Below are 21,588 nucleotides of genomic sequence, written 5' to 3' on the forward strand. Positions count from 1 at the left end.
TTCTTTGCATTGATCACTGAAAAAGGCTTTCTTATCTCTCCTTGCTATTCTTTGGGACTCTGCATTCAAATGGATTTTTCTTTTCTTTTCTCCTTTGCCTTTAGCTTCTCTTCTTTTCTCAGCTATTTATAAGGCCTCCTCAGGCCTTATAAATTTTGCCCTTTTGCATTTCTTTTTCTTGGGGATGGTTTTGATCACTGTCTCCTGTACAATATTATGAACCTCCATCCATAATTCTTCAGGAATCCTAGAGAGGATCTCAATTCTCCTCCCCAATGGTGGCATCTGTTTCTCTTGCAATGAGTTAATTCTAGTGTAGAACTAAAGATGCTACATGTCATTCTTATCCCTTAAATGCACCTGGGCAGGGTGGGCAGGGGAGAACTGGCACTGCTGACCCAGTTTGGGTTGGGGATTTGAGTGTGGGAAGAACTAACAAATGGAGAATAACTGCTATTGATCAGAAGGTTTCCACTTTAGTCCATTTTGCTTATTTTCTAATTTATCTGATGATTTGATGACCTATTTCTACTTATAACCCCATTTTACTTGAGTGTCATTTAATAGCATTTCAAGACTTTTCCTACTCATTCCTTAATGGTTCTTTCAAATGTTATCTCTTCTTATGAATCCATCCCTAACTCCCTAAGATTTGCCCTCCAGTCATTTGTGCTTCTTTTATACAACATGTGCAACACATTGTTCCAAATAGTTCAGAGTTCCTTCTCTTCCACCAGACTGTGAGCATTAGATGAGAAGGTTTCAAGATGTCTGTGCTATTCTAGTGCCCAACACAAGGAGATCCAACCAGTCAATCCTAAAAGAAATCAGTCCTGAATATTCACTGGAAGGACTGATGTTGAAGCTCCAATACTTTGGCCATCTGATGCAAAGAACCGACTCCTTGGAAAAGACCCTGTTGCTGGGAAAGATTGAAGTCTTTCCCAGTGTGACAGAGGAGGAGAACAGTGTGACAGAGGATGAGATGGTTGGATGGCATCACTGACTCAATGGATGTGAGTTTGAGCAAGCTCTGGGAGTTGGTGATGGACAGGGAAGCCTGGTGTGCTGCAGTCCATGGGGTCACAAAGAGTTGGACATGACTGAGAAACTGAACTGAACAGAACTGAACTGAATATATATCCTGGCAATTTTTCTAATATTATTAAATATTTTAAAATGAATGAAGGAATAACTCATCATGTGAGCAATTTTTCTGCTTTTCTAAAATAGGTGTTTGGGTGGTGATCATTCTCATACATGTGCTATAATTTTGGTTCTAAATAGAACTCTAGTAACAGCTAGTATTTATTGACCCAAGAAGAGTTAATCACCTTGTGGACATTACATTAAATTCTTACAACAAGCCTATGAATTGGTGTTAATTAGTTCTATTTTATAGATGAGAAAAACTAAGACTAGAGAGGTGAAGTTCCCCATGATTTTTCACCAAATACATAACAGGACATAAGAGATACAAAGATATCATTAAGTTTTCCAGACTCTGACGTATGTCTTACTGTAAGGACTTTTCAGCTTTTATCTGCTGATATCGGTGTGGTAGCTTGTCTCAAAGATGTTTACTATCACTAACTTCCCATTCCATAAGAAGTAGAATATAGTCCTCATTCTCTCACTAACTTTCCACTCCATAAGAAGTGGGGTCTGCTGCTCATTCTCTTGAACCAGAGCTGACATACCAATTTTGACCAAGAGAGTGTAGTAAAATGGTGCAGCTTCGGTTATAGACCTGGCCTTTGAGAACACTAGCAGTTTCCGCTCTTGCCTCTTGGAGCTCTGAACTGCCTTGTAAAAAATTTGGTCTGAAGAGAGAGGCTACATGGAAGATTAGGGAAGCATCAGGCACGTGAATGAAGAGGTCATTGTGGATGAATATTCCATCTGAACCTTCTGATAATGCCAACTCCAGACTCCAAGGATCTAAAACTACATGAGAGATGCCAAGTGAGAATGCCTGGCTTAACCTGGTCAACCCAAAGAATCTTGAGAGATAATAAATTGTTATTTTGAGCCCCTCAATTTTGAGGTAATTTGTTACACAGTCTTATGTAACAGAAAGAAATATGTATTCTCAAATTCAAGTTTAATTTAAAATTACAAATCATAGTGTCCTATCCTTATTTTAAATTGTTGTATTTGTTAGTATTCTACAGCTATCATTGTCTATCTCATTTTTTTTTCTGTTTTTAATCTAAAATAAATGGCAGACCAAATTTCTGCAATGTGCTGAATTTTATATTTCTGACCCAGCAAAAGTACATCTTGGGTGAAATTAATATAATGTTATATGACAGTTATGCCTCAAAAAAGTTTTCCAAAGCATATCTCAGTCTGCACAGGATCTGAAAGAGGAGGTGTGTCTCTTTGAACTGTTGTTAGGTGTGAGAAACTTGCAGTGTTATCATTATTAAAACCATTGAAAAAGTTAAAATTAATTAGTGGTAAATAACAGCACTAAATAGTGTTGGCTTAAGTTTTCCAGTTGGCACAGTGGTAATGAATCCATCTGCCAATGCAGGAGATACAAGAGATGTGGGTTTGATCCCTGGGTAGGAAGATCCCTGGAGATAGAAATGGTGACCCACTCCAGTATTCTCACATGGGAAATCCAATGAACAGTGGAGCCTGCGTGGCTACTGCCCAGCGGGTCACAAAGAATTGGACGCTACTGAGTGTGCACATGTACACACACACACACACACACACAGTGCTAGTTTATGATTCATGACTATTGTCCAGAAGCAAAGACTACCTATTACACTTATTTGTAAAGCTATATTTTCATTTATAATTTCAGTTAAAGTCATTTGTTCACTTATCCTGGCTTATTAAGCATTATTTAAGAGATGTGTGATATTTGCCCAGATATGGATTTCCTGTCTGTGGTTAGGTCTGGACTCTGTATACACTGCTAATTGTTTTCCAACTATAGAATCTTACTCACTGGAGGTTATTTTATTTTCCAAGAAAGAGCTCTTCATAAAATTTTCTTGAAAATGAAGAGAGACACTAATTGAGTGTTTATTAGCTTGTGTGTGTGTGTGCTTAGTCATGCCCTACGCCTTACGATCCCATGAACCTGCCTGCCAGGCTCCTCTGCCCATAGAATTTTCCAGGCAAGAACACTAGAGTGGGTTGCCATTTCTTACTTCAGGGGATTTTCCCAACCAAGGGACTGAACCCAGGTCTCCTGAATCTCCTGCTTGGAGGGTGTATTCTTTATCACTGAACCACCCGGAAAGCCCTTTATTAGCTCAAATCATATGAAATTCCCAGTATTTGACTATTTCTTATGTACAAAAATGGATTTTTCATAATACTACATTCCAGGTACTTTAAAATTCATGTCTGACAATATCCTTGTGAGGAGGTGTATATGCATATTTACTGAGTAGGAGAGTGGGGCTAGAAGTTAGGTGACTGACACTATAAGAAATGCCACTGGGATTTGGATCCAGGACTGCTTACAGAGTCTACTAACTCCCACTCTGTCCTCTACAGGAATGGATTATTACTTATTCTCTATTTGCATGCATATGTTTATCTTTAGCTATTATAGATTTTTAACCATATTTAATATTTCAAGGTTCATGTAATAAATTAATCTCTTACCTCTGAAAATGGATGGGATATGGAGAAAAAGGCAATATGTTGAAACAGCAAGAGCTGGTTCACCAACTACTGAACTTCCTCTATAATATTTTTCTACCAGATAATCGCACTTTCTCATTAGCTTAGACTTTTCAATAAGAGAGAGCATGCACATGCTTGCAAGAAAATGAAAATATAAAAGAAGAACAGGCACAAAGATGTTTAGAGAGGCCGCAACACAATATTGTTTGTTAGCTCTGAACTAAATTGAGAAGAGGAAAATCCCACATGAATTTTGAGGGCAAGATTTGTAACATAAGGGAGGATGTTTTAAACCCAATCTTCATATGCTGCTGCTGCTAAGTCACTTCAGTCGTGTCCGACTCTGTGCGATCCCATAGACGGCAGCCCACCAGGCTCCCCCGTCCCTGGGATTCTCCAGGCAAGAACACTGGAGTGGGTTGCTATTTCCTTCTCCAATGCATGAAAGTGAAAAGTGAAAGGGAAGTCACTCAGTCATGCCAACTCTTAGCAACCCCATGGGCTGCAGCCCACCAGGCTCCTCCGTCCATGGGATTTTCCAGGCAAGAGTACTGGAGTGGGGTGCCATTGCCTTCTCCAGTCTTCATATAGTGGTCATATCAAAATGATTTCTGTACTTTCAGCTCTGATCCTAATGGGTAGAGTATATTTAGTGCTTATGTACCACAGAGCATCCCAACCATGCCAAAAAGTGTCAGAGAAAAACATCCAGATCACTTCAGTTCAACAAGACAAGACACAGTTGTGTCATTGTCACTGAGAGATTCCCTAGAGAGACTCCTGTTCTAAGAGCTCCTGTGACAGTTGCAAAGTGACTGCATTACTATTTCATTTTAAATTTAGTTAAAAATCTGTGCCAGAGGAGAAATGCTGTGGGGAGCAATGCTTGTCATTAGAGGGATAATAATGATAATTGTTAAAATTAATTGTACTTTCTTAATGTAGGAGATTTATCCTAGTGGGATATGTTAGCTCCTAAATGTAACAGCCTAGTTCCAGAACCCTGCACTTATTATTCACTACATATTCATATTTATCTCTGTCAGTGGCTGATTTATTCATCTAATTTGTGGTCATTCTGCTCTAGTTACTATCCCTAAGATGAACCACTTAGCCAAACCCAGCTCTTCTGTCTAAACTCATGTCCACAAGTCCAATTGGCTCAAATTTCTCATAAAAATGTTCAAGTTTCCATTTCTTCTCCCTAGAATGAACTCTCAATTTGTCCAACTAGTGAGTACTTCAGATCTGGCAAGAATCAGAGAAAATGCTTTACTTTTAGTATAGAACTTTGTTCAGAATTATTTAACCATTAAAATTCTCATGACCAAGCATATACACTCTCCACTCACTCCCCATTACTCTTCTCTGCTCATTTTTTCTCCATTTCATCTCTTGACATGCAGTATAATTTACTCAGTTTGTTAGTTGCCTTTTATTCCACAGGATTCTTTAGAATGAAGGCAAGTATCTTTGTTTATTCATTGTTATATCATCAATATCCAACACTAAGATATTTGTTCAATCAATGAAAGAACTAACATAGAGGTTTATTTCCTTACCTGCAAATTTTGATAATGATAGTATAGGTATCCTAGAGTGGCTAAATCTCTTTTCATTCCTACAGAAATTGTTGTATTGTGGATTTCAGAGAGGAGGAGCCTATATTCCATTATTTTTAGTGGGAAAATCATGATGGATTCCAAACCACAAAACTCCAACCAAATGTCACTAAAACTTTCTTAAATACCTAAATAACAGTCCACAAATGACTTCTGGATAACATCAGCATTGAAAATACAAGATATCTTATTATTTACAAGCAATGAAGTCATTGGAGTAGACCATGTTATTGTGATTTTTCCTTTTCCACTACAAAGAGCTAGGACTTCAAGGCAGCTGTATAGTGAAACGATACATTAAAAATAGAAAAGATACTGACTAAATTGGAATTTGTTGATAGGGCTCTTGGGTGCCTGACAAAAACAAACAAGAATCCACATCAGTATAAAGCTCTAAGTAACAAGTGGAGGAGACAATAATAATTTTGTATAATAGATTTTAAAAATGTTAACACAAGTCATAGTCCCATTAAGAGAACAGTGGAGTTAGACCTGCAATATGATTAAAACTCTCTTATAGGAGAAGCACTCAGTTTAGTGTCTGCTGATATGCATATGTAGTTTTGTTTAGGGATGTTTTGATCTTGACAGTGAATTTTTAATAATTTTTTTTTTTACAAATTGGTGAGATTTTGAATAGCAAGAGCTAATTGTACACCTCTCAAAGAGTTTGTTAATAATTAGATGAAATTATTTGTCTTAAAGATCTGACCTTATTAAGTATTCATGTATAGTAACAAATATTAAGTTTGAAAGAAGTAGAAAGATAGATATAATTGTTGTCATTAGATTCACCACAAATTAATGATATGCCTGTTCTTGTGCATGAACTTCCAAATTGTCAGCTATTTTTTTCTGAATCAATAATCTTATAACTTACCCATTTGGAGAACACGAAATAAGAGAGAAGCTTCTCAAACTGTCATATCAAAGTGCATTTTAATCAATCATGAGTAACCAACTTACTGTCCTGCAGCTGCAGTGATGACTATTATTCCTTATGATGGCTCTTAATAAGGCTCTTATGTTGTATTGATTTATCTGGCTTCCCTGGTAACTCAGAGGGTAAAGAATCCTTCTATAATTCAAAAGACACAGGTACGATCCCTGTGTTGGGAAGATCCGCTGGAGAAGGAAATGGCATGGACAGAAGAGCCTAATGGGCTACAGTCCATGGCGTCGCAGAATTGGACAGGAGTGAGCAACTAACACTTTCACTTTTAACATAATTTCAGTTTTTAAACTTGAAACTCAAAACTGTTACTGAGGGGACTGAAAACTTGATAGATTGTTAATGCCTGGCTTTAAAATTTTGAGAAGAATTGGTATTCTATTTTGCATATCTCAAATCCCTCTAAATTATTTCAGATGCCTAGTCTATAATAGCTTTGTGTTTTCAATTTTGCACTTATGGAAATACATATCTAATTTGAAATTAAATTAAATTAAATGCATATCTAATTTGAAATTAAATTAAACGATACTGTTCTTGTATCATAGATAAAAATATGGCTGGCAAGCTGTTCTCAGTTTTATGGAGTCTATTATTGCTACTGTGAAGCTACCTACATATCTGGTTAGGTTGATAATGACAGAAAAAGAGTAAACCGTAGGAATATCATATGCTACCTTAGAGTAGAATTTTAGTTTGGTTTTAGAAATCAATATCTACAAGCAAACTACACAAATATATTTTTTCTGCTTAGATATTTAGTTTTACCTCTTTTGGATGGAAAATCTTTGCAGCATTCTGCATATACTTAATTTAGTAAAGTTTGCCTCATTAGCCTAAAAACTAACCTGAAAAGTAGACCAGTCAGTCCATGCTCTTTTATACCAATCAGTTCTTTAAAAATACTATCCAGTTACAGCCAGATTGGCAATTATTAATAAAACTAGAATTTGTACCCATATTATCGTTTCAGTTTCATGAATGTAACTGTAATGGTTAGATTGCTAGTTTTTTAAAACAAAACTGCCTTCTGCAACTTTGAGATCAAGAATATATTCAATATATTTTGGATTTATAGGCTAAGCAATATTTGTCTTGGTCCTAGAAAACAAAAATTGGATACAATTTAGAAGAGCAGGAGCAAGCTGACCAATAAATTGCTAAAATGCTAAGAAACTGAACAAATTAGGGAAATACAAGGTACCAGTATTGAAAAACTAAGTTAATTTATTTTCACTGACAGAGAACTAATAATGTATGTGTGACTCAATTATATCTCATTAAGTAATTCATTTCTTTCACAAACATTTATTGAATATTTTGAAAGTTTCACACAGTTCACTAGTACACATAGATTTGCTTAATAGCACAAGAAAAATTATACAGAAAAAATAAGGGAAAAAAATCAAAGACTAAGATCAATGTATGCTAATATTCAAGGGAGTAATGTACTGTAACCTGGACAATTCTCAGCACTTCTAAAGAGAGTAAGTCTCTTTTTATGTAAATACTATATCTACAATCTTATGTAATAGGTACAAAGTATGGAGAAAACAGAAAAAGTCTATGAATTCACACATCAGTATAAAACAATAATCTAGAATTAGAGCAATCTCTCTTCCTCTCTCTCCAAGCACGTGAGTGCACACACACACACTCATTCAATGTTCAAGTTGAAAATTTTTCTTGTTATTAATTTCTAAGGTAATTATATTGTGGCCATAAATTAAGGTATGTATGATATATGTGAGTGTGTGCTCAGTCACTCAGTGGTGTCTGACTCTTTGTGATCCCACGGACCTCAGGCCAAGTCTCCTCTATTCACGGAATTTTCCAGGAAAGAATACTGAAGTGGGTTGTTCTTTCCTACTCCAGGGGATCTTCCCAACCCAAGGATGAAACCTGCATCTCATGAGTATCTTGCTGAGTCACCTGGAAGTCAAAGTATGATATATATTCTCTGCCAAAATAATACTGTTTTAGAAAAAGAAAAATATTGGAAATAATAAAATAATCCAAGCACTGCATGACAGTGAAAACATGTGTTAAAACTTGCGGGATGTCATAAACCTAAGTTTTATACAAAGTTAGACTTTCTAGCTAGTTATGTTGCTGCTGCTGCGTCACTTCAGTCGTGTCTGACTCTGTGTGACCCCAGAGATGGCAGCCCACCAGGCTCCCCTGTCCCTGGGATTCTCCAGGCAAGAACACTGGAGTGGGTTGCCATTTCCTTCTCCAGCTAGTTATGTTAGTAGACAAAAAAGCATCTAATTAAAGTTCTAAGTATCTAATATAAAAATATAGTACAAGAAAAACATAGTAAGGCCAAAAATTAGAAAGAAGTAAATGAAAAAAAATACAGTAGAAATAAATAAAATAGAAAAGAGGATGCAAAATTTGATGATTTAAAAAAAAAAACTAACAGGAAATAAACATATATCATTATTGTTAGAGAGATGAAAGAAGATACAAATAAACAATACTGTGAATAAAAAGAGGACATAAATACAGACTCAATAGAGACCACAAAAATAAGAAAACACTATCAATGATAAGATGACAATTTTGAAAACTTACCAAAAATGCTAGAAAAATGCAATGAAAACTGACTTGTGATGAAGTCAAACATTAATAGTCTTATACCCCTTAACACAAGTAAAAGTCATTAAAAATTTATTCTTCAAAACATACTATGTCTAGATAATTTTACAAGTTATAGCAAATATTTAGGAAACAAGCGTTAATTTTCTTTCAAATTTTCTAGACAATCGAAAAGGCAAGAAAATCCTCCATTTATTCTCCAATACATTTACCAAAATGAAAGTCATTATGAGAAAAAAAGACATACTCATTTCAATCATACTTACAAAAACAAAACCCAAGAAGAATATATTAACAAGTAAAATCCAATGTGCATGAAAAAGATACATTCCAACCATGCTAGGTTTAATTTTACATCTCTAAGAATCCTTTAATTTTAGGAATCCATAAATGTAACTCAACATATTAATTTATAAAAAATTATATAATCATATCAATAGATGCAGAAAAATATTTGATAAATTTCAACACCAAATCACAAAAATAATTCTTGGGAAATTAAGATTAGAAGGTAACTTTATTTACCTGATAAACTGATTTCATTTTTCAAAAAATGTACACATTATTTTACCTAGGAAACAATGGAATAGTCTTTTCAAAAGTATAGAATTTTGCAACAAATTCCATAATCACCACTTGCATTCTATATTGTAGTGGAAGTTCTAGGCAGAACATTAAGGAAAGGATTTAGAAATACATAGGTGGGAAGATGCATAGATATACATGACACTAATTATTATAAGTTATAGTTAGTTGTTCATTTTTAAGTGAAAGGTTATCTAGTGGTATTATATTTGTCAAAATAGAAAATTAAACAACAAAAAGAAAGATTAAGAATGGGGTCATCCATAGACTGATGATGAAATTAAATCACCATCTAGTATAATAATTAATCCAATTATGTGCAGCTAAGTCAAAAATATTTAAAAGTATAATGTAAGTGATTTTCAAGAGGATAAAAGCTAAAAACCTTTAAAAGCACATCTGTATATATTTAACCAATTGAACAGCTATGTATGTAGGCTAGTATTAGCCTAAGAAATTAAAATTTTGCTTGGTTTCATAAATGCAAAAATCATTTATGATTTTTTAAGTGAAAAATTGCATATGAATGACAACTATCAATTTTTAATCAATTTTTGGAACACCTAATCTATACTCTGTCTTGGAAACAGAACTGCAAGTATAGTGAAAGGCCTTTACCAAGTAGAACTTCTTGTCTTTATTAATATTATTTTGTCTTGTTTAGATAGCAAACTGTAAGTGAGGATGAACAATGCATATAAAATAAACTTTTAAAGTCATCATAGTAAAACTAACTTGGTTGAACAACTTTTACTTAATGAAAGTCTTGAGCCATTTTCACTTAGCATTCAAAATCTTTGCTTCAGATATGAAGATGCTTTAATTGAATGACATAATTAGAGGCCTTTTTGAAGATACATAATATTATTTGACCTCAGGACATTGAACAGCTCTTTAAAAATTTTTGAGATGATTCTATGGAAGGAACATAGTCCAGTATTCAATCTTCGCCTTGATATTCTTCAGTTACTAAGGTCACTTGGGAACATCTAAGGGGCACAATAGTAAAATGAAATATACATGTATTTTTACATGTGTACATATATATGGGGCTTCCAAAGTGGCACAGTAGTAAAGAATCTGCCTGCCAATGAAGAAGACACAAGAGCTGAGAGCTCAATCCCTGAGTAGGGAAAATCTCCTGGAGAAGCTAATAGCAACCCACTCCAGTATTCTTGCCTGGGAAATCCCACGGACAGAGGAGCCTGGTGGGCTACAGTCCATAAGGTTGAAAATAGTTGAAGACTACTGAGCATGCACTCAATGAAAATGATGATGTATATATGAATTCAAATGTTCACTGTGGGTGGGGGAGATGGGTGTTAGAAATCATTTGCCTTTCTTGAGCATCAACATCCTAATTTGTTATTAGTAATCAGAATCAGTCACTGGTGTTCCTTTATCTGTCTGTTGGTTCAGTGCCATAAAGAGCCCCAAATGAACAGGGGACAGTCTTGGCTTACAATTTAATACAATTATGACTGCTTTTCCTGGTGGAAGACTTCTCTCAATAATTAGGTCATCCAATCGACTAGTTTTATGGTGAAGAACAACTGCCAAGGGATTGCGAAGAACTTTATGCTTAGCAACAACAAAAGGGAGCTGTTAAAACCACTTCTAGTCTTGAAAGAGTACAAAGGGAATTTATGGAACCTAAAAGCTGAAGCTATGGCTGTAGAAGAGGAATGTCTGCTAGGAGCTGTAACTTTGGATAGCAGGACACAGCAAAATCTAACCTGTGTCTGGTAGGGGATCTTCCAATCCCTTCTTGAAAGAGATCTTCCAATCTGTTTCTTGGATATCAGCCAGTAATCTATTGATGCAGTCTCCAACGTTAGCCTTCTGGAGTACAGGGTAGGGTGGAAAAAAATGGAGAGTGAATTCGGATGGCAGATTGAGAGTATTCCATACAGTCTAACTTCTTGTTGAATAGCCTGATTTTCTGCTCATCATTTAGGCAAAAATGTTCAAATTTTTGAATTCTAGGTTGAAGACTCAGAAGGAGCAAGAATGTCCTCTTGATATTGTTGTTGTTCAGTAGCTAAGTTGTATACGACTCTTTTGCAACTCCGAGGACTGTAGCCCACAAGGCTCCTCTGTTCATGGGATTTCCCAGGCAAGAATGTAGAATTGGATTGCCATTTCCTTCTCCAGGGAATCTTCCCAACCAAGGGATCAAGACTGCATCTCCTGCATTGGCATGCAGATTCTTTTCAAAATTTTGTCCCAGATTCTTCATAAAGTGATTGAAAGTGAGAATTCTCATTACCTTTAGATGAAACTGTTGCTAGTTTATAATGTATCAACTGACTGGATAGTGGGTTGACCAGATGTCTGGGGAACATTCTTTCGTTGTATGTCTGTAAGGGTGGATCTGGAAGAGATTAGCATTTGAATTGACAGATTTAGTGCAGCACATTACATACTGTGAGTGGGCTTCATCTTATTCCTTGGGAGACTGGATAGACCAAAAATGTGGAGGAAGTGAGTATTCAGTCTCTCAGTCTTACTGTTGAGCTGGAATATCGATGTTTTCCTGCCCTTAATGTTTCTGGCTCTTGGGTTTTCAGCCTGAAATCTCTAACATTGGCTTTCTGGCTCTCAGGCCTTTGAACTACACCATTGGCCTTCTCAGATGTTTTGCAGATAGCAGGTTCTGAGACTTCTTAGTCTTCATAATCATGTGAGCTAATACCTTATAATAAATTTGTTTACACACACACACACACACACACACACCTGATTCTATCTCTCTGATGAACCCTAACTGATTCAAAACCTTATCCCTTACTCACAGCTCACAGTAGTGGTCCTTTTGTCTCAAACAGAACAGTGGCACTGATATATATAGACCAACATCTGTGTAAGAACTAATTATCAATGACAAATAACTTTTCCTTTAAATTTCCTCTTTTTTTTTTTTTTTAGGTACAAAATGAAAGAAAGACTACCAGCTTCAACTCTTTACTATTTCTTGAACACAGTATAGGACAGCAACAAATGGTAAAGCCAAACTTTACCGAGTCAGTTCTCTAGAATGAGACATTTAGGTTTAAGCATGTCCCCTCCACCTTCTGAGCTTTATTTGGCTTTGATCATCCAAAGGAAACATTTGCCTCTTCACAAAGCCTAGCCACACTGGTACAGTAGCATCTAAATTCATATTTAGAAAGGAAAATTTTTTCTAAAAAGAGCATAATCTTCAAAGATATACTTTACCTTATAACAAATGCTTCACTAAATTATGACACATTCTAGTGTATTCTTTCAATTTCACATCATCTTGATTTTCACTGGGTCCACAATATGCTCTTCAGTCTTTACGTGCATAAATGTGTCTGTTGTATGTGCTTTTTCAGAGTAAAGAAATGAAAGACATCAAAAGTGTAGTCATATCTGTGGATGTTGGAAGGTAGAATATCGCATACAGTTTCAAAACTGTAGTCCATTCTCATCATAGTTTCAAAGAATGTCAGTCAAGATTCAGATGTTATGTACCATCTGTTTTTACCTCTTCCATAGCCTCTTTATAAAAGGTTGCCATACAAAAACCAAGATGGTAATCAAAATAAAAGGGACTTTTTAATAAATTAGTGTTTTATTTTATTTTATTAAACAAAATAAAATTGTGTTTATGTTTCATTTATATAGCTATATCTTGCATATGTTACTCAGTTAACTCTTTGCATCACCTGATTAATCTTCACAACAATCCCATGAAGTAGCTACCATTCTTATCAGCATTCTAGATTTGAGGATCCTGAGGCTTAAGGGAATTAAGTAAATTCACAACACTAGTAAGTGGTAGAGTTGGGCCTGTTTACCTCATCAGGGTACATGCTATTAACCGTTTTTTGCTATTTTATAGGTATGCAAATTTAGCCCTGACTCAGAGACTGAAGCTGTCTGGTGGTAAGTGAATTTATTGTTATGAGTATAATTAAGTAAAACAGGAGTTGCATCTAAAGAAGCAACAGTAGCTCTGCGTTCAAGGGGTTTAAATTCAGGCATAGTACTGTGAGGCAGCAGTTTATATCTGAATCCCAGAATTTTTATAATTGTAGTAGTAGTCGCAGTGTTGCCAGTGAATTTGAGGTTCTTGCTTCACTGTGAAAGAATTTGGAGATGAAGTGATAGGCAAGAAGTGAATTTGTTTAGATATGCACTCCACAGGCAGAGTGTGGGCCAGCTCAGAAGGTAAGAAAGAGAGTGAGAGAGAGCCCAAAAGAGGCCCGAAATATGGTGTGATTAGTTTTTATAGGCTGGCTATTTTTATAGGCTAATGAGTAGGAGGATTATTCCACTAATTTGGGGGAAGGGATAAAGTTTTCCAGCAATTGGGCCTTTGTGTACTTTTTGGTCTTTAAAGGCTGGCCTGTAAAGGCAGTGGTGGGTGTGTCATTTAGCATAAACCAATGACTAAGATCATGTTATCTGGTCTCATCACTTCATGGCAAATAGATGGGGAAACAGTGGAAACAGTGGCTGACTTTAGTTTTTTGGGCTCCAAAATCACTGCAGATGGTGATTGCAGCCATGAAATTAAAAGACGCTTACTCCTTGGAAGGATAGTTATGACCAACCTAGACAGCGTATTCAAAAGCAGAGACATTACTTTGTCCACAAATGTTCATCTAGTCAAGGCTATGGTTTTTCCAGTGGTCATGTATGGATGTGAGAGTTGGACTGTGAAGAAAGCTGAGAGCCGAAGAACTGACGCTTTTGAACTCTGGTGTTGGAGAAGACTCTTGAGAGTCCCTTGGACTACAAGGATATCCAACCAGTCCATTCTAAAGGAGATCAGTCCTGGGTGGTCACGGGAAGGACTGATGCTAAAGCTGAAACTCCAATACTTTGGCCACCTCATGTGAAGAGTTGACTCACTGGAAAAGACCCTGATGCTGGGAGGGATTGGGGGCAGGAGGAGAAGGGGATAATAGAGGATGATGAGATGGCTGGATGGCATCACTGACTTGATGGACATGAGTTTGAGTGAACTCCAGGAGTTGGTGATGGACAGGGAGGCTTGGCGTGCTGTGATTCATGGGGTCTCAAAGAGTCAGACACGACTGAGCGACTGAACTGACTGAACTGAATGACTAAACAGCAACAGCAAAATGTATTACAATGAGCATACAGTGAGGCTCAGGGTTCACTGAAAGATGACTCATCCACCATCTTGGATCTTTTGGTTCTAATCAGCTTATACAATGTCCTCAGGCTATGTTGTTCTTTTAAACATTGTGCCCTGCCTCCTCCCCTCCCATTTCAGTAGTAATAATATAGTAATAGTTGTCTCAGAAGATAAAGAATCTGCCTGTAATGTGGTAGGCCCTGGCTTAATCTCTGGGTTGGGAAGATCCCTTGGAGAAGGGAATAGCAACCCATTCCAATATTCTTGCTTTGAAATTTTCATGAGGTCACAAAAATTTGGACACACTGAGAAGGCATACAGAATAGAACTCGTGCCTCTTTTTGTATCTCAGCACATTTCAGAATGTGGTTTCTTTCAGCCTAAATCTCAGAAAGAAGTTGATATATTGAGCAGAATTCCATCCAGAGCAGAGCGGGATGTACCATGAGCAAGAAATAAACTTTTGCTACTCTAACCCTCTGAGACTAGTACAGCAGCTTTACCTGGCAAGAGCTCATATATGGCAAGTGTTGCTAATTATTCCTGATCCTCTTGTCTGCTGAGTTCAGGGACACAGACATTTTGCAGTCTTTTTCACTGTAGCATTCTGGTTTCCAACATCATTGCATCACAGAGGGTCCAAAACTTGAAACTTCTTGGTAATGCTTGTATTTTTACCTCATATCATGTCAGACAGGATGTAAAATATTTAAAAGTTGACAGACAATGCTCTTGTTTGCTAAGGCTTGTAATCTTTACATAAATATATATAGAAAAATTGAAAAATAATGAAATGTATGATTTAATTTTGATGTTCTTTATAATTTTCTCAAGTCAAAGGTAAATATAAAATAATGTTCAAATTAATGACCCTGACGTACTGAATATAATATGACCTAGATTAGTGCCCTGGAATATGGTGGATGACTAATAAATACTTGTTGGACATATAATCAATAATTATTAAATTAGTAAAACACAAATGTATCCAAAATACTAAGATAACTTGAGCAACATATGGAAATATGGTTTATAAAATATTAAAAACTGAAAGGTGAAAATGTTTGCACAGATTCTATCTTTAGAAATGATATCCCAAATGAAAATTACTGAATATCAAAACTGTTCCAATCAAAACTACTGAAAAAAAGCATAACTACTGAAATCAGTTTCCAATGGTGATTGATAAGGAGTGGCATTCATGAACCATAATATAATATCTAATATCTATTTGCCACTAATCCACAAAATAGATATTTCATTGATTACTAAGCAATTATCCACCAATTGCATGTTTTTTATGACACTTTTATAGGTAATACATATATAAACTGCTCTTAAAATGTAGTGGCATGTTCCTACATGTTATTTTAAATGCTAAAAATTTTTACCAGAGAGAAAATAATAAAAGTATCACAATCAGCAGAGAAATGTAAGATGGAAAGATGTTAGAAAAGAAAATTACTTATATCACAGAAATATTTTGGAAGAAAATATGGAATGCCAGGGGAAAAAAAAGAAAATTGCTTATTTTTCAGCAAAACATACTAATAAATATCAAGCATATTTGATACATTTTACCAAAACTAAAAGACACACACACACAAAAATACTCAGAGAATCCATTAAACTAAACACAGCTTTTGCAACTCTAAGTATATGACTGTGTAAATTGACTCTTAAATTACTCTTTTTTGAAAGTTCTGAATCTCAAGTAAGAAAGTCTAACTTTCCAAAAGGTAGGAAGTTTTGGAAATGAATATTATGTGAATATTTCAAATGGAAAAAATGACTAGAATTTGGTTACTTCATTCAATTTCAAAGGATTCTCTATATTGTGTATATCTCAAACTCTTTGGAGATATAAAACAATGTTCTAATAGTGGCATGTTTTTCATGTAGTACAGGGAAACATGAAAGAATAGAAATGTATATTAAGCAGTAATATTAAATATTCAGAATTATAATCTGATTTTAAAATTAGTGTTGTAGAATAGAAACTATATGTAAATGAGAAAAAATAATGTCATATGATAGTTGAAAGCATAGTTCAATTTTTAGAGATGCAATGTCTAACACCAATGGATTAGCCAAACAATATAATGAGCATGATTATAGAACATTTTCCTGGTGGCTCAGTGGTAAAGAATCCACCTGCAATGTAAGGGATGTGAGTTTGATCCCTGGGTCAGGAAGATCCCCTGGAGGAAGGAATGGCAACCCAATCCCGTATTCTTGCCTGGAAAATTTCATGTACAGAGTGGCCTGGAGGGCTATTGTCCATGGGGTTGCAAAAGAGTTGGACACAATTTAGCGAATAAACAATAACAACAACAAATGGAACTTTTCCATTTGGCAGGAATTATAGCAAAATTTGCATATTATGGAAAACATTTATGCAAAATACAAATATTTCCACCAAAAACTACTACATGTTATTTTAAGTGCAAAAAACAACTGAATAATTAAGACAGTAATACATGTGATTAAGAAAGTAACTTTGAATAGATTAATTTATATTACTTAATTTCTCTCTCTCTCTATATATATAACCACATAAATTATATTGAATTGTGACAAATTAATGTTTGATTTGTAAATTTCTGAAATGCATATTTTTTCAGATTAAAATACTTTTTGAGGGTTTGCCCAGTAGATGACAAACTCGGATAAAGAATACAGACATTTTTAGTGGACTACTTGCAAAATCTGAATCTTGCAAAGAATAATCTAAGAAGCGTGGGTAAAACTGCAGGAAAAGTAACATATTGCAATAGAAGATCTTAAAAAAGGGTACTTTATGTTGCTTAGTCTGTCTGTGAATGATTATACTTCTTAGTAAAGAATATAACTAAAATATCTTTTGACACCATTGATTTTGTTGTTGTTGTTGTTGTTCAAGAACTACACAACTACTTTGCATCTTCAGAGAAATCACTGTAGTATATTGAAAGCACATTTACCAGACTTTTATTTTAAACTGACAATAAATAAATGTATTTCTTTCCCTAAGTGATATTGTTTCTTAAAAGTACTAAGATCAACAAAATATTTTTAAACATAGAATTTGACTTATTATTATACATTAGCTGAATATTAACATTCCACTACCTATTACTAACATCTCATAATCCATTGCTATTTATTGTGATAGTTATTTAATCTTTATCAAGTTTTGTAACATTTACAAAATGCTGTGTCACCATACAGTTGATTAGTTTTAACTTTGTAATTAAATTGCTTAATGAATGAATTTCTGTTCATCTCTTTAAAATTTCTTCAAAACCTGGGGGATATTACTTTGATTAATATTTTAATTCACTTGATTTTAATCCTTAAATGTTGAGAATATCTATGATATGGCCCTATTATGATATCAGTTCAGTTCAGTTCAGTCGCTCAGTTGTGTCCGACTCTTTGCGACCCCATGAATCGCAGCACGCCAAGCCTCTGTCCATCACCAACTCCTGGAGTTCACTCAAACTCAGGTCCATCGAGCTGGTGATGCCATCCAGCCATCTCATCCTCTGTCGTCCCCTTCTCCTCCTTCCCCCAATCCTTCCCAGCATCAGAGTCTTTCCAATGAGTCAACGTTTCACTTGAGGTGGCCAAAGTATTGGAGTTTCAGCTTTAGCATCAGTCCTTCCAATGAACACCTAGGACTGATCTCCTTCAGAATGGACTGGTTGGATCTCCTTGCAGTCCAAGGGACTCTCAAGAGTCTTCTCCAACACCACAGTTCAAAAACATCAATGCTTAGGTGCTCAGCTTTCTTCACAGTCCAACTCTCACATCCATACATGACCACTGGAAAAACCATAGCCTTGACTAGACGGACCTTCATTGGTAAAGTAATGTCTCTGCTTCTGAATGTGCTATCTAGGTTGGTCATAACTTTCCTTCCAAGGACTTATATCTACATCTTAATTCTTAGAACCCTATGAATATGTATCTGAATATTTTAGGGCTCCTATTAACAAAATACCATAGACTGGGTGGCTTAAAAGAAAAAAGTAATTTTTTTCTTCGCATTTCTAGAGATTAGGAATTACACGGTGGAGGTATTGGCAGATTCAGTGTCTGTGACCATCTTTTGGCTGTAACTTCCCATGATGGAAAGGGAGATGCAGCTCTCTGGGACCACTTTATAAAGACACTTATCCCATTCATGACAATTCTCCCTTATGACCTAATCACTTTCCAAAGGCCCTACCTACACATATTATCCCATTAGGGATTAAATTTCAATCTGTGAATTTATGGGGACACACATATTCAGTCATAGCAATATATTACCTAATATGGCAAAAGAGATTTTAGAAATGTAATTAAATCAAAGATATTGAGATTTTGTGAGGGACTGAACAATAGCAAATTGAGATTTAGTTATCCACATTATCTAGATGGGTCCAGTGTAACCATTAGTGTCCTTATAAGAGGGAGGCAGTCAAAGTACAGTGAAAGAGAAGACAATGTAGAGAAAGAAGGGATTGGAGACATATTGTCACCATCCAAGAAAAGCCAGAAGCCTCTAGAAGCTGAAGGAAGCAAGAACTCTGTTCTTCTTTGGAACCTCCAAAAGGAACATCTTGTGGTTTTTTTTTTGGGGGGGAGGGTGGTGGGTGGGGACAAATTATGCTCAGAGACTGCGATTATCTTTGCCAATGTTTTACTTAACACAAGTTACTGCAGAACTTGTATAATAATTTCATAAGCCAATAACATGCAAGATAATGTCTCGTAATAAGCCAATAGAGAAATACCATATTCCAAACCAATGATAGATGAATAACTATTGATCCAAGTAAGGGAAGATGAAAGGAATAAAAGCCAAATATAGTTCAAGGTGAACCCTTCTACCAGTTGGTTCTTAGGAGAGTCAGTTTAGCCAACCACATATTGATGTCCAACTGCTGGCATAAGAATAAATGTTCCTTATTGCTAGAGGAATAATTTCCTTATTGCTTATTCCCTCCTTATGTGAGGGAATGAAGATGTAGGTGTTGACAGGCAAGACAACCTTCTGAGGCCACTACATGGTTTTCACTGTGGCCAAACATTCATTTTCCAGGCATGAGCTGGTGCCCCAAAGTCTTCAAAGAGCTATTTAGATCAGCAGGAGTCACCTTGCCCAGATCACACACTCTTGAATACTCATCACGAGCTGCGGGTATTTGTATTCTAAATGTCCCTTGCCATGATTGTTTCTTCTTATGTTCTTACTGGTAAGCAACCAGTGGTGCCTCTCAGCAGCTTACTCAGCACTTGTCAGCAATCATGGATGATACAACAATTTCCCTTTTGTATCAAAACAACTTTACTAATCAAAACAACTTCATTCTTAGATCAAAACAGATTCGCTCTTAGAAACAACTTCATTTCTCCCCTAGACAAGTAGATTTGAAATCACATTCCACTATTTAACACTTTGATTTTAGACCCATGAGACTAATTTTGGACTTCTGTCCCCCTGGAAAGTAAATTTGTATTGTTTAAAGCCACTGATTTTGTGATCATTTGTTACAGAAGTGATAAGGATCTAATACAACATACCATGGTATAGTGAAGAACCTTTGGTGTTTCTGATTGCTTAGAATATTATTGGGTCATAATTTTACATCCTGAAAATTTTGGAGATGTTAAAAAAATTTCTCTTGCAAAGAGATATTAATTTGGAAAAGCCTGAAGCCAGCTTGATTTATTCTCCCCCTTTTTTTTTCAGTTTGAGTGCTTAACATATTTTTTTCTTTACTTTTGAAATTTAACAGCTTACCCAGAATATTTCTAATTTAAATTACTTTTCTTAGTGTTTCCTGAAAATCATATATTTTAATAAAAAGATTTATTTATTTCCAGATATCTGCAAGGAATTTTTTAATGTTGAAGTAGAATTAATTGTTTGTTTGTTGGACTTTCTATTTAAGGAAAAGTTATCTTTAAGTCACATTATCTTTGTTTTCCTCACTGTTTTCTTTCATTGTTTTACTTTTATGGTTTCCTTTCCATTTACTCTGGTTGTTAGAGGAATCCTCAATCTCTGTTATTAATTTGCTTTTTGGATCTTACTTTGCTAAATCTATCTTAGTTTGATAAATAATATCATTCAGGTATTTTACCTGTGTTCTTATTTTTTGCAATCATTTTTTTTTTTGTTTGTTTGTTTCATTTCCTCTGTTTTTGCTGGCTTCTGGTCTGAGTTCTTTGTTTTCGGCATGGAATTATTATTATTATTTTTTACCTGTGATTTTATTACACAGGTGTCCTGGCATTTGTCTCATCATGTACTTAAGTCAACAGGACCATCTCTGTCCAAACATCAACATTTTTTTATTGGTTTCAAGTGCATTCTGTCCGATGAAGACTAAGGAGGGGAAGGGAGAGAACTCAGTGGAAACTCTGTGCAGTCCATTGAAAACCACTGGCTCTCATGTGAAGTTTGGTAAATTTACTGCCATAGGGTTTATTCCACATTGCCAGAGCTGGTTCCTATGGGGTGATAGCTGAGAATTTAAACACCTGACTCCAGCTGTTCACTTTCCCCATTATACTTTGTCTTTCCCAGTAACAAAGGCTCTTTCCCCCAGTTTCTCTGCAGATTTTCAAACACTAGTGAGAATTCTAACAAATGTTTGCCTCATTCACTAATGCATGCATATGGAATCTAGAAAGACGGCGCCAATGAACCTTTTTGCAGGGCAGCAATGGAGACACATAGAGAACAGACTTATGGACACAGTGGGGGAAAGAGAGGGTGGGATGAATTGAGACAGTAGCATGGAAACCTATACACTTTCATATGTAAAATAGATGGACTTCTCCGGTGGCTCAGATGGTAAAGAATCCTCCTGCAATGCAGGAGACCTGGGTTCAATCCCTGGGTTGCAAAGATCCCGTGGAGGAGGGCATGGCAACCCACTCTAGTATTCTTGCCTGGAGAATCCTCATAGGCAATGGAGCCTGATGGGCTACAGTCCATGGAGTTGCAGAGTCAGATGTGACTGAGCGACTAAGCACAGCACACAACACATGGAAAATGGATA

The sequence above is a fragment of the Bos taurus genome, chromosome 9, assembly GCF_002263795.3.
Source record: "Bos taurus isolate L1 Dominette 01449 registration number 42190680 breed Hereford chromosome 9, ARS-UCD2.0, whole genome shotgun sequence".
In the NCBI taxonomy this organism is placed as follows: domain Eukaryota; kingdom Metazoa; phylum Chordata; class Mammalia; order Artiodactyla; family Bovidae; genus Bos; species Bos taurus.